Source organism: Theropithecus gelada, chromosome 4, assembly GCF_003255815.1.
Source record: "Theropithecus gelada isolate Dixy chromosome 4, Tgel_1.0, whole genome shotgun sequence".
NCBI lineage: Eukaryota > Metazoa > Chordata > Mammalia > Primates > Cercopithecidae > Theropithecus > Theropithecus gelada.
In genome coordinates this window covers 63797468-63811314 of record NC_037671.1, presented here as the reverse complement: position 1 = coordinate 63811314, position 13847 = coordinate 63797468, and the positions used below count along the sequence as shown (strand labels likewise).

The following is a 13847-nucleotide window of genomic DNA, read 5'->3' as shown; positions in this document are numbered from 1 at the left end:
ACCAGGTCTTACTATATTGCCCAGGCTGGTCTCCAACTCATGGGCTCAGGCAATCCTCCAGCCTCTGCCTTGCAAAGTGCTGGGATTATAGTTGTGAGCCACGACACATCTAAAATCTACTTTACTTTAGATAAACAGAGAACTATTGAAAGACTCTGTGCAAGGAAGTAGATTTACAGGAACTGCCTCTGTAAGATGATTGATTTATTTGATTAGGTGTTTTATAAAGAACAATTTACAATGCTGAGTTGCATAGGGTATGTGTCTGTGTGTAATAACTAGTGAGTAGATGGCTATAATATCAGTCATCTAAAAATTAATTGAGATGGAAGAGGCTGAAACTTTGATCTGAACATCACCCCCAAAACAATGGTTTTTGAAATTACCATGAAATAACGTTGGGAGAAGGAAATATATTTGAATGTATTGCTTTCCAAAGTGAAAATAATGTTAAATGATTACGTTAGTATAAAAGTCCAAAGTTAGAACAGGAACTCTACTCATCTATTTCCACTGTTAATTTGAGTTTGTCCAAACAAAATAAATATCAGCTTCCCCTGAAGAGGGTTTCAAAAAGCTTGGTATCATCAGGAGAAAACCAAGAAGCCTTATACTTCATTTAGAACCAGTAGTTGAAAGAAGGGTCTACAAAAAGTTAAATATTGAAGAAAGATGTTACCCGTGGATAAAAGACAGATTTAGTTGCTCAGAAAATCTTTAAAATATAATATCACCAGGAAAATGTTTCTGGCAGCAATATCTCATGATTGGTATATTTGGAAAATATTTTGAGAAATAATTCATTATTGGGTATCAAGCACTGAATCTATGCTTCTACTCAAAAAAAAAAAAAAAAACAGCATAAAACTCTAAATTACATGGTTTTAGTCTCACTCATTTATCATAGTGCTGGGTGAGAAAGGCTATTTTGAGGAAAAAGAAATTTAAGAAACAAAGATGATATACACAAAATTACTTTATACTAATCTAGAATATTCGCTTAATATGGAGAGACCAATTAACACCAGTGTATTAGTCCGTTTTCATGCTGCTGATAAAGACATACCAGAGACTGGGAAGAAAAAGAGGTTTAATTGGACTTACAGTTCCACATGGTTGGGAAGGCCTCAGAATCATTGTGGGAGGTGAAAGGTACCTCTTACATGGCAACAGCAAGAGAAAATGAGAAAGATGCAAAAGCGGAAACCCCTGAGAAAACCATCAAATCGTGTGAGATTTATGCACTGCCACAAGAATAGTATGGCAGAAACCATCCCCATGATCCAATGATCTCCCACCGGTCCCTCCCACAACACGTGGGAATTATGGGAATACAATTCAAGATGATATTTGGGTGGGGACACACAGCCAAATCATATCATTCCACCCCAGGCCCTTGTCCTCACATTTCAAAATCAATCATGCCTTCCCAACAGTCTCCCAAAGTCTTAACTCATTTCAGCATTAACTCATAGTCCATAGTCCAAAGTCTATCTGAAACAAGGCAAGTCCCTTCTGCCTATGAGTCTGTAAAATCCAAAGGAAACTAGTTACTTCCTAGATACAATGGGGTTACAGGCATTGGGTAAAGACACCTGTTCCAAATGGGATAAATTGACCAAAACAAAGGAGTTACAAGGTCCATGCAAGTCCAAAATCCAATGGGGCAGTAAAATTCTAAAGCTCCAAAGTGATCTCCTTTGACTCCATGTCTCACATCCAGGTCATGCAGATGCAAGAGATACGTTCCCTTTGTCTTGGGCAGCTCTGCCCCTGTGGCTTTGCAGGGTATAGCCCGCCTCCTGGCTGCTTTCACAGTCTGGAGTTGAGTGTCTGAGGCTTTTCCAGGTGCACTGTGCAAGCTGTCAGTGGATCTAACATTCTGGGGTCTGGAGGACAGTGGCCCTCTTCTGACCGCTCTACTAGGTGGTGTCCCAGTAGGGACTCTGTGTGGGGGTTCCCATGCCACATTTCCCTTCCACACTACCTTAGCAGAGGTTCTCCATGAGGGCCTCATCCCTGTAACAAGCTTTTCCCTGGGCATCCAGGCATTTCCATACATCTGCTGGACCAGATAGAACAAATGACACCAAGTCCCTAGGCCTCACACAGCATGGGGACCCTGGGCCCAGCCCATGAAACCATTTTTTCCTTCTAGGATTCTGGGCCTGTGGTGAGAGGAGTGGCCACAAGACCTGTGACATGCCCTGGAGATAATTTCTCCATTGTCTTGGGAACTAACATTCTGCTTCTTGTTACTTATGCAAATTTTTTTGCAGCCAGCTTGAATTTCTCCTCAAAAAATGGAATTTTCTCTCTGCATCAGCAGGCTGCAAATTTTCTGAACTTTTATACTCTCTTTCCCTTTTAAAACAGAGTGCTTTTAAGAGCACCCAAGTCACTGCTTGAATGTTTCGCTGCTTAGAAATTGCTTCCATCAGATACCCTTAATCATCTCTCTCAAGTTCAAAGTTCCACAAATCTCTAGGGCAGGGGCAAAATACCACCAGTCTCTTTGTTAAACTGTAACAAGAGTCACCTTTGCTCCAGTTACCAACAAGTTCCTCATCTCCATCTGAGACCACCTCCGCCTGCACCTTAACGTTCATATCGCTATCACCATTTTTGTCAAAGCCAATCAACAAGTCTCTAGAAGGTTCCAAACTTTCCCACACTTTTCTGTCTTCTTCTGAGCTCTCCAAATTGTTCCAACCTCTGCCTGAAAGCCAGTTGGAAAGTCACGTCCACATTTTTGGGTATCTTTTCAGCAGCGCCCCACTCTACTGGTACCTCCCACAACACGTGGGAATTAATGGTAGTACAATTCAAGATGAGATTTGGATGGGAACTCACAGCAAACCATATCAATCAGTATTATCAGCAGTAACCTTATTGGAAAATTGGTTTAGCAGAAAAATAATAATAATAATAATGGCATGCCAGATCAATGTCTTTTGTTTTTCTGTCATGTTGCTGGCCGAGACCATGAAAAGTTGTTCCAGACCTTATGTAAATTATGTGCTGCTCACAAATTTGTTTATCTTCATGAAGTTTAGTTCAGTGTTAATTCTAAAACCAACACTGTTAGCATTAATGTCCTATATGTTAGTTTTACTGATAGACAGTAATAGAGCAAACACGGATGATATTTGGTACCAAACATCATTAAAATCTCACTTAAGGTGAGTTTTCAGTAGGTTTTCTAATAGATGAAGCCATCTATTCCTGGAATTTATGAAGAAATTGGGCTTATTGACATTTCCATCACTTGCTTGATTTCCAGGGTTTTAATAAAGGCTGTGGAATTAGGATAATTGGGTCTGAGAAGTTAATCTTGTTCTTTTGTTGAAGGTGTTTGACAGTGATGTGTTCGCAAATGATTAACAATCATTTATTGAAGGCAAATTAAAACCCCTGATTCATAGTTTTCTTTCTCACGTCCAAGGAGCACATATTTTAACTATAGCTGATATTAAACTACCAATGTGATAGTACCAATTGTCTCCCAAAACCTTTTAATATTTTACAGTTGGCCCTTGAGAGTTGGTGTTAACTGGACCCAGCACATCACTTCCTGTTGATGTATCAAAGCAATATAATTTAGTAGAAAAAGTTCTGGATTTGGAATTGGGAAATCTAGATACTTACCTTGTCTTTACACCAGTCTTTTAAAATTTGTTGGCCAAGAACTATTCTATTTCCTTTAGCCTTCCCAGTATCAACCACATTTCCTGGTACCGGAGATATTCACAAGAAGATGGTAGAAAGATAACACAGATCTAATCTTGTTATTTTACATTTGGCATGAAAAATATTTCATGGTAATTTCACTTGCATATTAATAAAGTAATACAGTAATAGAGTTAAATGTTCTTTTAAATTTACCTCCACATATTTATTGTAATTACATTTATTTGCATATTTAGGAAGGTAAAATTTAATAAGTGGTTTATAGATGTTTTGAACATTAACACATGATTAAATGTTGTTCTGCCCTTCATGGTGTTGATCTATGGACTCATTCTTTTCTCTTTCTATAGGTCTACATCATGCATTCTCAAGAGTTTCTTGGATCTTATTATTTTTATGTATTAGACACAGGTACATAAAACATATATATTTGGCTATAAGATTTGATGATGAGGAGCAATTAGAAAAAAACATTTAAAAAGGCTATGTACAGGAGCAATAAGAAAAAATAAAGGTTGAAGAACAGTGGTCTTGATCAATGCTGTCTAATACAACTTTCTGTTATGATGGGTATATTCTGCTGCGTGCTGTGTAGTTCTTTGTCTATTGAGCAGTTCAAATGGCTAGTCTGACTAAATAACTGAATTTTAAATTCAATTTACTTTTAATTAAATTTAAGTATCTATGTGTGTGCTGAACAATTGTAGTATTGGACAGCACAGTTCTAAATTATAGTGATAAAGATCATGTTTAATGGGTTAAGGTCAATTATAAAACAAATCATTTAAGAAATCAGTTAACACTTGTTACCATCTACATTCTTTTTTCTTATAGTAAAATATTTGATACCAGTGGCTTTATGATTCTATACCCTATGGATTTACCTTTAGTTCTCAAAGAACAATGAGGGTTCTGTGTTATCCACAACAAACTAATCATAAATTTAAGGGCTATCCATTAGTTTGGAAGTCCTGTGCCATCTTTCTCTTGGAAATTGAAAACGTGGATATGAAGGAATCTAAAATGTTCTCCTCCCATCACTTGGCCTGTTAGCTGGGAATCAACCCATTAATTCAAATGTAAAGAAGAAGAAATTCTCAAATCCTATCTTTTATTGTTAATTTTCATATAATCCTCTGTTAGAATTGCAGAACACTCAGAAATCATAGACCACAAGTTACATTTTTATTATTTCACTTTTTATGGGTAAATTTTATTGCATATGTTCCAAGTTGGGACACCAATTATCTTTACTTATCCCATTCCTAGATAATAATAACAGTGTGTGACCATTTTAAACATCATGACAATTAGTCTTATAGCAATAATATGTAAAGTAGATATTACGACTGCTTTACGGATTTGTTGTAGTGAAATTAAGGTCACATGAACTAATAAGTAGCAAAAGCCGAGTTCTTAATCAGGTTTACTTGACTCCATATTTGAGCTCATAACCACAATTATATAGCGTTACACATCACATGAGTAAAATTAAAGTGCCCTACTTAGAATGATCTTCCATGTACACATATGTCCATATGCATATGCTATAGTCTGAATGTCCCCCAAAATTCATGTGTTAAAACTTAATCTCCATTGTGGTGATTTGGGGGAAAGTAATTAAATCATGAGGGCTCTGCCCTCATGAATGAATTAGTGCCTTATGAAAGGGCTGGAAGGTAGGCCCTTTCTATTTGCCCTTCCATCCCTTCCATTATGTGAGAACACAGGGTTCTTCCCCTCTCTAGGATGCAGCAACAAGGCATCATCTTGAAAACAGAGAGCAGCATTTACCAGGCACCAAACCTGTCAGCACCTTGATCTTGGGCTTTATAGCCTCCAGAATTGGGAGAAATAAATTTACTTTATGTAAAAATCAACTAGGCTCAAGTATATCGTTATAGCAGTACAAACAGACTAAGACATTATATATTAGGAGAAAAAAAGGGAAAACTTGCTTCATAGTCTAAGCTTTTAAACATATTAAATACAACTCTATATGTTAAAAACTATTTTGAACCAGTGTCTTACTGCCAGCAACTTTTTAATGATAAGTTTATTTTCCCTGTAAATTTGTACTGTAAAAGAACACTGCTATACAGAAGTAAAATGTATTAGAGTCACAGTACACAAAATCTGAAAGACCATGTAATGAAATTTGGGGTATTTTTGTTATAGTAAATTTTTAATAAAAATTATTATGTATCTGGTTGGATCTATAAAAATTACCTGTGGAATTGATAATTATCTAATGACTAATGAAATTTATGTATCCAATCTAGCTTTTCAAAATGAAGTAATGGATTTTCATTGTATTTATAGTGAACTGCTCAAGCAAAAATTAATTCAATATGAATGCATTGGATCAATGCAGCAGAAATAAGGGCAGATCTCAAAAGTATAGCAAAATGTTTTTAATTACAAGATATTAATCATCAAGAATAATGACAGAATTTGTGTTATGAATAGAATATATAATTGGTAAGAGTTGAGAAGTAGGTAAAATTAAGCCTGCACCCTAAATTCTATATGTCACATATTTTTCTAAACTGTTTCTTAATATTGAACTCTCAGTACAGATTACAATTTACCATGGAGCTGCAGCTCCTCCTAGTTGCTTAGGGTTCATTTTAAAATGCAAAAAAATGTATCATAGGTATTGAGTCAACACTAACCAAGTCAAGCATTAAACAAAAATGTTGTAAGTGGAGCATAAGGAAACAAAGTGAATGAATTTCAGTTCTACAAATCCCCCAGGAAGTTTATTTTTAATTAATCCACAGGAAAATTATGGAAAGATAACATCTACCAATTATGATAGCATTTATTTAATAAAATAAAATCACATAAGCAGTAATTTGATATACATTATCAAATAACAGCTCTGTGTGTGTGTGTGTGTGTGTGCATGTGTGTGTGTGTAGAGAAACAGAAAGAGAGGAAGATTCACTATATTATAGCCATATTGTTACATATCATTTAGTCTAACAAAACATTTAATTTCCAAATGAAAATATTTAATGACAGAAATTTCAATCAGATCGGCAAGCCTGCAAATGCTGTGTATACTGTTTTACTCTCATTTAACCAGCATCCTTAGGCAAAATAATATATAGAGAACCAGATACCACTTGAAATGCTAGCCTGATAAACTTCTGTCCCTGGGTCTTCAGACACTAGGAATTAATGTAAAAAGCATTGCACATCAGCATTAAGTTTGGCAAACTATATCTTATTTTCTTGATCTGATAAGTCAGTTCTCAATCTCTGGGCTCATCAATTTAATTTTATTTCAATAAGAAATCGGATAAGATAGGGGAACCTATTATATCATCAGCTTGCTCAGAATTTCTTTTGACTGGAACCATTTCAGAAGAGTTAAAAACACCATGTCTTTATGTTTTCTCCTCTTTTTCAACAATTGATTTAACAGTGATGTGGGAATCACTTAACTCACGGTGTCAAAAAGACAGGATCCAAACTGTCATATTCTGAGAAAGCCACAAAAAGGTATTCTCAGATTTATGGTCTCAGAGGACACATTAGCTCAGAGGCTTTCTTTCCTGCAAAATAAAACCCATGAAATATGTTAAAAACACTACCAGCCTAAACAAGAAACGGAATACTTCAGTTTGAATGTTATAGTAAAAAAAAAAAAAAAACCCTGCTAGGTTAAGTCTTAGTGCAGTTATTGATACAAGTAAATAGATTACTAAATAAAAAAGATCACTAGTATTATGGGTGAAAATTTAATTATTTCCATATTTCTGAAATAGTACAAGGTAAAGTAATATTTTTGGAAAATGGCACGAGTTGCAGACAAAAATTTAAGTGATATATGGATGGATAAAATGAAACAACAGTGCTTAATATAAAGTTCTGTATTTGATTTTTATGTTTCTAAAAATATAATTTAAATTATATCAATATTCAGTCATTTCATGTGAATCTAAGTAAAGTATAAGATAATTCTGTGTGACAGAATTGACAATTAGCTATTTGAATTTTAAGCTATAGAATTATTTATTCATTCAGAAATTATAGTGTTTTGTACATGTGTTTGGCACAAAGATAAAGTCCTTGCCTTCAAGGAGTGCCCACATTAGTGAAAGAATTGAACAGAAAAAATAAAAATGAGAGAGCAAAAGGGAGAAAGAGAAAGAATGTGGAGGAGAGGGGAGTGAAAGAGATAAATTGTTTTAAAAAATTAAAGAAAGTCTGTCAGATGCAGGGCCAGACATAATAAATCCCAAACATGCATACATGTCTTTAAATTGTTCTCTAAAAGTCAAAGTCTATTGGAACAGATTCAGAGTCAAATCCCAAACTATGCTATATTTATGAAACACATATAAAACTAAATGGCACAGGAACACTAAAAATAAAAGACTAAGCAATAATACATTAATATATTTGAACAAAAGAAGCAGAAATAGTAACATTACTGTAAGAATCAGTGTGATTCTTTTAAAAGAAATTGGTTATATATAAAGGACACAAAAATATTCATTGTTTTTTTCTTTTTAAAAAATTCATATAAATTTAGGGGATATAAGTGCAGTTCTATTATTGCGTATATTGCATAGTGGTGAAGTCTTACTTTTAGTGTAGTCATCATTTGAATAGTGTATATTGTTCTCATTGCATAATTTCTTATCCCTTACTCTCCTCCTTCAATTTCTATTCTTTTTCAGATAGTTTGCTATTAGCGTATAGAAATGCTACTGATTTTTTGTAAGTTGATTTTGTATCCTGCAGTGTACTAAACTCATATGTTGGTTCCAAAAGTTTTTTTGGTGGATATATATATATATATATATATATATATATATATATATATATATGACAATTTGATTTACTCTTTTTTCATTTTGATACTTTTAATTTCTTTCTCTTATCAAATTGCTCTGACTGGAACTGTCAGTACTATTTTGAATAGGAGTGGTGAAAGTGGACATCCTCATCTTGTTTCAGTTCTTAGGGGAAAGGATTTCAATTTTCCCCCCTTTCATATGTTGTTAATTATGGCTTTGTCATATATGGCCTTTATTTTGCTGAAGTGTGTTTCTTCTATGCCTAGCTTATTGAAGATTTTTATTATGAAGAGATGTCAAATATCATTAAGTGCTTTTTAAGCATCTAGAGTCTAACACATTAAAATATAATTTTCTCATTAAAAACAATACATGTGCAAGATAGAAAAATGGAAATTGCAGAAAAACATAAAAAGTAACGATTACAAAATACCTACCACAAAAAGTGAACAATAACAATTGTATAGTGCTGTAACATGTTAAAGATGGATTTATTATTAGTTTTATGCAGTTCATAGGATTTGATCGCATGAATTCTTATTTAGTAACAGTGTATTCTGGAAATCCCCCATGCCATTCGTTAAATTTCCACAGCAGTTTTATATTAATGGTCAAACTTTTCATCATGAGGATATACTATAATTAATGAGTCTCTAGTTTATACATTTATATATTTTCCAATTTCTCACTTTTTTTCAAACCACTGAAATAATCATCTTTCTAAGCACATTTCTAAAGTGAAATTTCACAGAAATCTGTGAAATTTTTGTTATATTTGTCTTTTATCATATTTAAAGAGATTATTTACAGCATTTCCCTAAATTTCTCTCTAAATTATGACATTTTCTAAATTTTGACAAGTTTTTACAAATTGTAGACCAATCAAGATTGTAAGCATGTGCTCATTTGACTGCATGGTCATCACTACTGGATATTGCTATTTTTAATATAAAATTTTTATGATTTTTTATGAAAATATTGTCAAAATTAGGTCTGTTAGGTCCAGGAGGTACTGCATTCATTGAAGTATACATGTTATCGCCAGAGTTGGTTGAATCTGCTGGACTAGGCATGATGGGTGTTCCTGGTGGCCCTCCACCTCCTAGAGGACCTATATAATTCCCAGGAGATGCTGAGGAGTATGGTATTGAATTGGCATTTGTTGGGTTTGGCCAAGGTCTACCACCACCTGGACTCATGTTCATTCCAGGCATTCCAGGGCCACCTAAAGCATTCAGTGGGGGTCTCATTGCACCTCTATAGTTCTGTGGTCCTAAGGGCACCATTCCTCTTGGAGGAGTCATTCTCTGCATTGGCCCACCCATATTTGGATGTCCTTGTTGTCGAGTTGGATCCATTCCACTGGGGAGTAATGGCTGACTTCCTGGGACACCTCCAAGCGCCTGATTAGGTATCCTCAATGGAGGCCTTGGACCTCCAGGGTACCGAGGTGGCATAAAAGGCTGAAAGAACCCTGGTGGTACAGGACCTACTGGCATGCCATCTCCTGGGGGAATGTTTCCTAGCACTGGACTGGGAGCTGCTGCAGCACTATAATCATGGAAGGCTTTTGCTTCACTTGAGTGTTCACATGTTTCACGTCTCTCTGGAGCTGCACAGTAGAGATCCAAAAATACACACCACCAAGAATGTAAGAATCCTGGTGGTTCCCCCAATGTGATGTTTTTTTCCCATCTTATCTCTGATAAAAATGTTTGAGCTGATTTCTGAGCTCCTACATGGAGCAGATATTCATATACGTAGAGTGCTAACTTCTCCCGGGCCTGGCTGTTGGACGGGACGGCGCTGCTGTTACTCTTGCCTTTACCGTACATGCTTGTGCCAAGAGCAGCTCCCACTGTCACGCACCTGTCAACCCAGTCAGATGGTCCCATGGGTGGATTAGGAGGAATGGAGCCACATCACATGAATGGCTCTTTAGGCTCAGGAGATATGGACAGTATTTCCAAGAATTCTCCCAATAATATGAGCCTGAGTAATCAACCGGGCACTCCAAGGGATGATGGCGAAATGGGGGGAAATTTCTTAAATCCTTTTCAGAGTGAGAGTTACTCCCCTAGCATGACGATGAGCGTGTGATCCATTACCAAGTCTCCTCATGAAAACCACAGTGAGTCAGCCCTTCACAGAACTACGGAAGAAAATTATTCATCACAGTGTACGGTTAAACAAAGGAATCTCAGTCACACCAAACCAACCTTTTTATTTCCTGCTCTCTCCCCTCTTTTGTGAAGAAAGCGGGTCCAAACGTGATTCAAACAACTGTATGGAGTGGCATATTAGAATTGCCCTAAACTGAACTGCAAATAATTATGTGTGTATGTATATGTGTAGGAAAGAGAATGTACTGTATATGTGTATGTTATACAGACATGTACACATACATACACTGACCCACAGGACATTGTAAAATATTATCACATGACATCTTAAGTAGAAATAAGTAGGGACTTTTATTCCATCCTTTTTTTCACGTTTACATTTTAATTATTACAAGTTGCTCCTGCCCCCTCCCTGAACTATTTTGTGCTGTGTATATTACTGCTTTATATAAGTTATTTTTTAAGGTGAACTCAGATGTTATGGTTTTGTAAATGTCTGCAATCATGGAGAGGAATACAATCGCTTATTTGAGAGCTTTCATTAAAAAAAAAAAAAATTGCAAAAATTATGCTTCACTGTTTTAATATGCATGTTACTGTCTGCTAGTGAGGTAAACACTAGTAAGCTAAAATACTCATTTGACATGAAAATTTTGCCTAGAAGAAATATTTCCCTGCATAAATTGTCTATAGAGATTACCCCCAAAACTATATATATGTGTATGTATAAAGATCTTCATTAGTTATTTATATTGGTGAAATGTTGAAACAAATGACCATTATTTTGATAATAGTTAAATAGATTATTGTATATATTCTTCATGGAAGAATACATTGCCATATATTTATAGTGTGTGTATATATATAAAATAAATCATAACAGTTATGATACATATTCCTCATAGAAGAATGTATATATTTTGCAGTAATTGAAATGGTATGACGAAGACCATTTCACCAAATGAAAAAAAAAAATAATGACATGTTATAATTGTTTAAGTAATTATTTTTTACATTGAGAAAGTGCCAATGTATGTATGTATGGAGGCATATGGAAAAAATTAAAACATAAAATATTACGATTATGAGATTTGAGAGGTTATTTTTGTTTGCTTTTATTTACTCAACTTAAAACATTTTAATATGTTTTTACAATAAAAATGGAGGAAGTGGAGGCATTTGACCATTAGCCCAAAAGAAGTAGAGATGTCTTTTTATACGTCACTTATTTTTATTGCTACTATCATCATCCTAATTTAGGCCTTACCGATTCACAGCTGAACTGATAATACTTCCACATTACTTCACTCATTGTCTCTAGCCTTGGCACATAGTTTTCAATGTTGTTTCATTCTATTTGTATAGAATAAAATTTAAATTTGTTATAATATATACACAATTGATTCAAATGTTTAGCAGTGAATATTCTCATAATTGACTCTCTGTGTTGAAACCCAGATCTATTAACCCAGTTAACAATAGCTTGATCTTCAAGAGGTTGTATATTATCCTGTGGCTATCTTTGTTATGTAAAATAAGGACACAACTGGTATCTAAGTCTGGTGCCATGCTTTTATCATCAGTGCTTATCTAGTACATAAGATTCAGTGAGTGTTGATAATAAAATAATTTTATTGTCATCTTGTAATTAAAATCTTGCCCCAAGTTTTTTTTTCTCAGCCACATTATGCTAATTAGTGACTGCATTATTCTATAACATTGTGAGGAATTGTCTGCTACACACACATATGCAGACACACACCACATACTTTCTCCTATAATTTCAACAGCTCCCTCAACAACAGCCTCTATTGCCTTTCCCTATCCTTATTATGCACATGTTTCTAGTTCTCTAATACTCTGCTCAACCCCAAATTAATACTTAGGAAAGTACCTATCCAGTGGTGTGATGGAGAAAGCTAATAGTGCTCATGAGAGCTGAATATTAATTTTTCATAAACTTTGTGAGTTTGTAGACATAATTTCGGGACATTGAAATAAAAACAGGTGGGAGTACTGCATCAGGGAATTAAACTATGTTATAAATAGGCACTTGCTTCCTGATCTTTTTTCTTCCAGGAGCCAGTTAAACATTTACTAGTACGAAACTATAACTTTACATCTTTAAACTTCTTTGACTTCTGCATAACATACATTGGGCCACTCATTTTAAATCAGAAGATGTTACTTCAAAACTTATTTTCACTATTATTTGATATTGGACTGTCTCTCAGTAGTACAACCGTCAGTTTGTCTTATCTATTTCCTGTGGTTAACATCAACTTAAGAGGTTGGTTTATGCATAAATCAAATTAGCAACTAAGAATTGTGTTTTTTAATCAAAACGCACAATATAGAAAGTCCTGTAATTATCACTTAACATTTTATTTCAACTGGCCTTTAAAATTAAGCATTATAGAAATTTATTATTTTTAAAATGACACTCTAGAAACAATACTCTTTTATCAAACTATGAATTAGGTGCAGCTTATAAGCCATTGTCTATACCTTTGAATAAATAAAATGTTATGCTATTGATTTAAGGATTAAAGCAAGCACCTCCAATAAGATGTTTTCTTAATTTTGGAAAATTAAATCTCAAATTAACTAGGTCACTGGATACTTTTAATCATGGATTTTTACTTCTCTGACAAAATTAAAGTGTGCCTCCAACCTAAGTAAATTATGGAATTAGCCATATGGAGAACAGTTGAAATTACATTAATTTCAGAATTTTCCATTTTTCATGCAGCTCTGTGTTAAAAATAATAGCGACTAGAAATGAATTTACTATGAAGTTAATATGTTTAAAGTGTAACCTCTTTACATAGAAGGGATTGTTCTAACATATTGTGCCTTATTTTATATTTGTAATCATGAGTGTTTTTTAAATTAAAGAATACCTCCAAAATTGTATAAGTTTCAGATCGCTTTTTGGTTCTGATAAAGACCATTTATTTTCCACTCTGAGTGTTCTGGCTCACAGCTTGGTCTCAGTGACTGCTAGGTCTGCTTTGTTTTCCCAAAGGGTTTTTCTTGAATGTGTTCGATTGACTCATTGAACCTAAATCAATCTTTATGTCAGAATGTGTCTGTGCCTAACCTGGAGGGGATAAACAAAATCCTTAAATTTCATCAAGGCCCTGGTTTGGAACCCATTCAAATGAAAAATTAAAATTAGAGTTTTTCGTTGATCTCCGGTTACTTGGTAGAGTTGTCA

The 13847-nt window shown here is 34.6% G+C and overlaps 1 protein-coding gene and 1 pseudogene across 2 annotated transcripts in view; one reads left to right on the top strand and one right to left on the bottom strand.

Moving 5' to 3' along the window:
• The window catches only part of EYS (eyes shut homolog (Drosophila)), a 2114515-nt gene that overhangs the window by 984047 nt on the left and 1116621 nt on the right, over nucleotides 1–13847 (top strand). The gene's annotated exons all lie outside the window — the stretch shown is intronic.
• On the bottom strand, nucleotides 9407–10378 carry LOC112622113 (annotated as a pseudogene). The gene has a single exon (XR_003118944.1). The product of XR_003118944.1 is annotated as a single-stranded DNA-binding protein 2 pseudogene (transcript).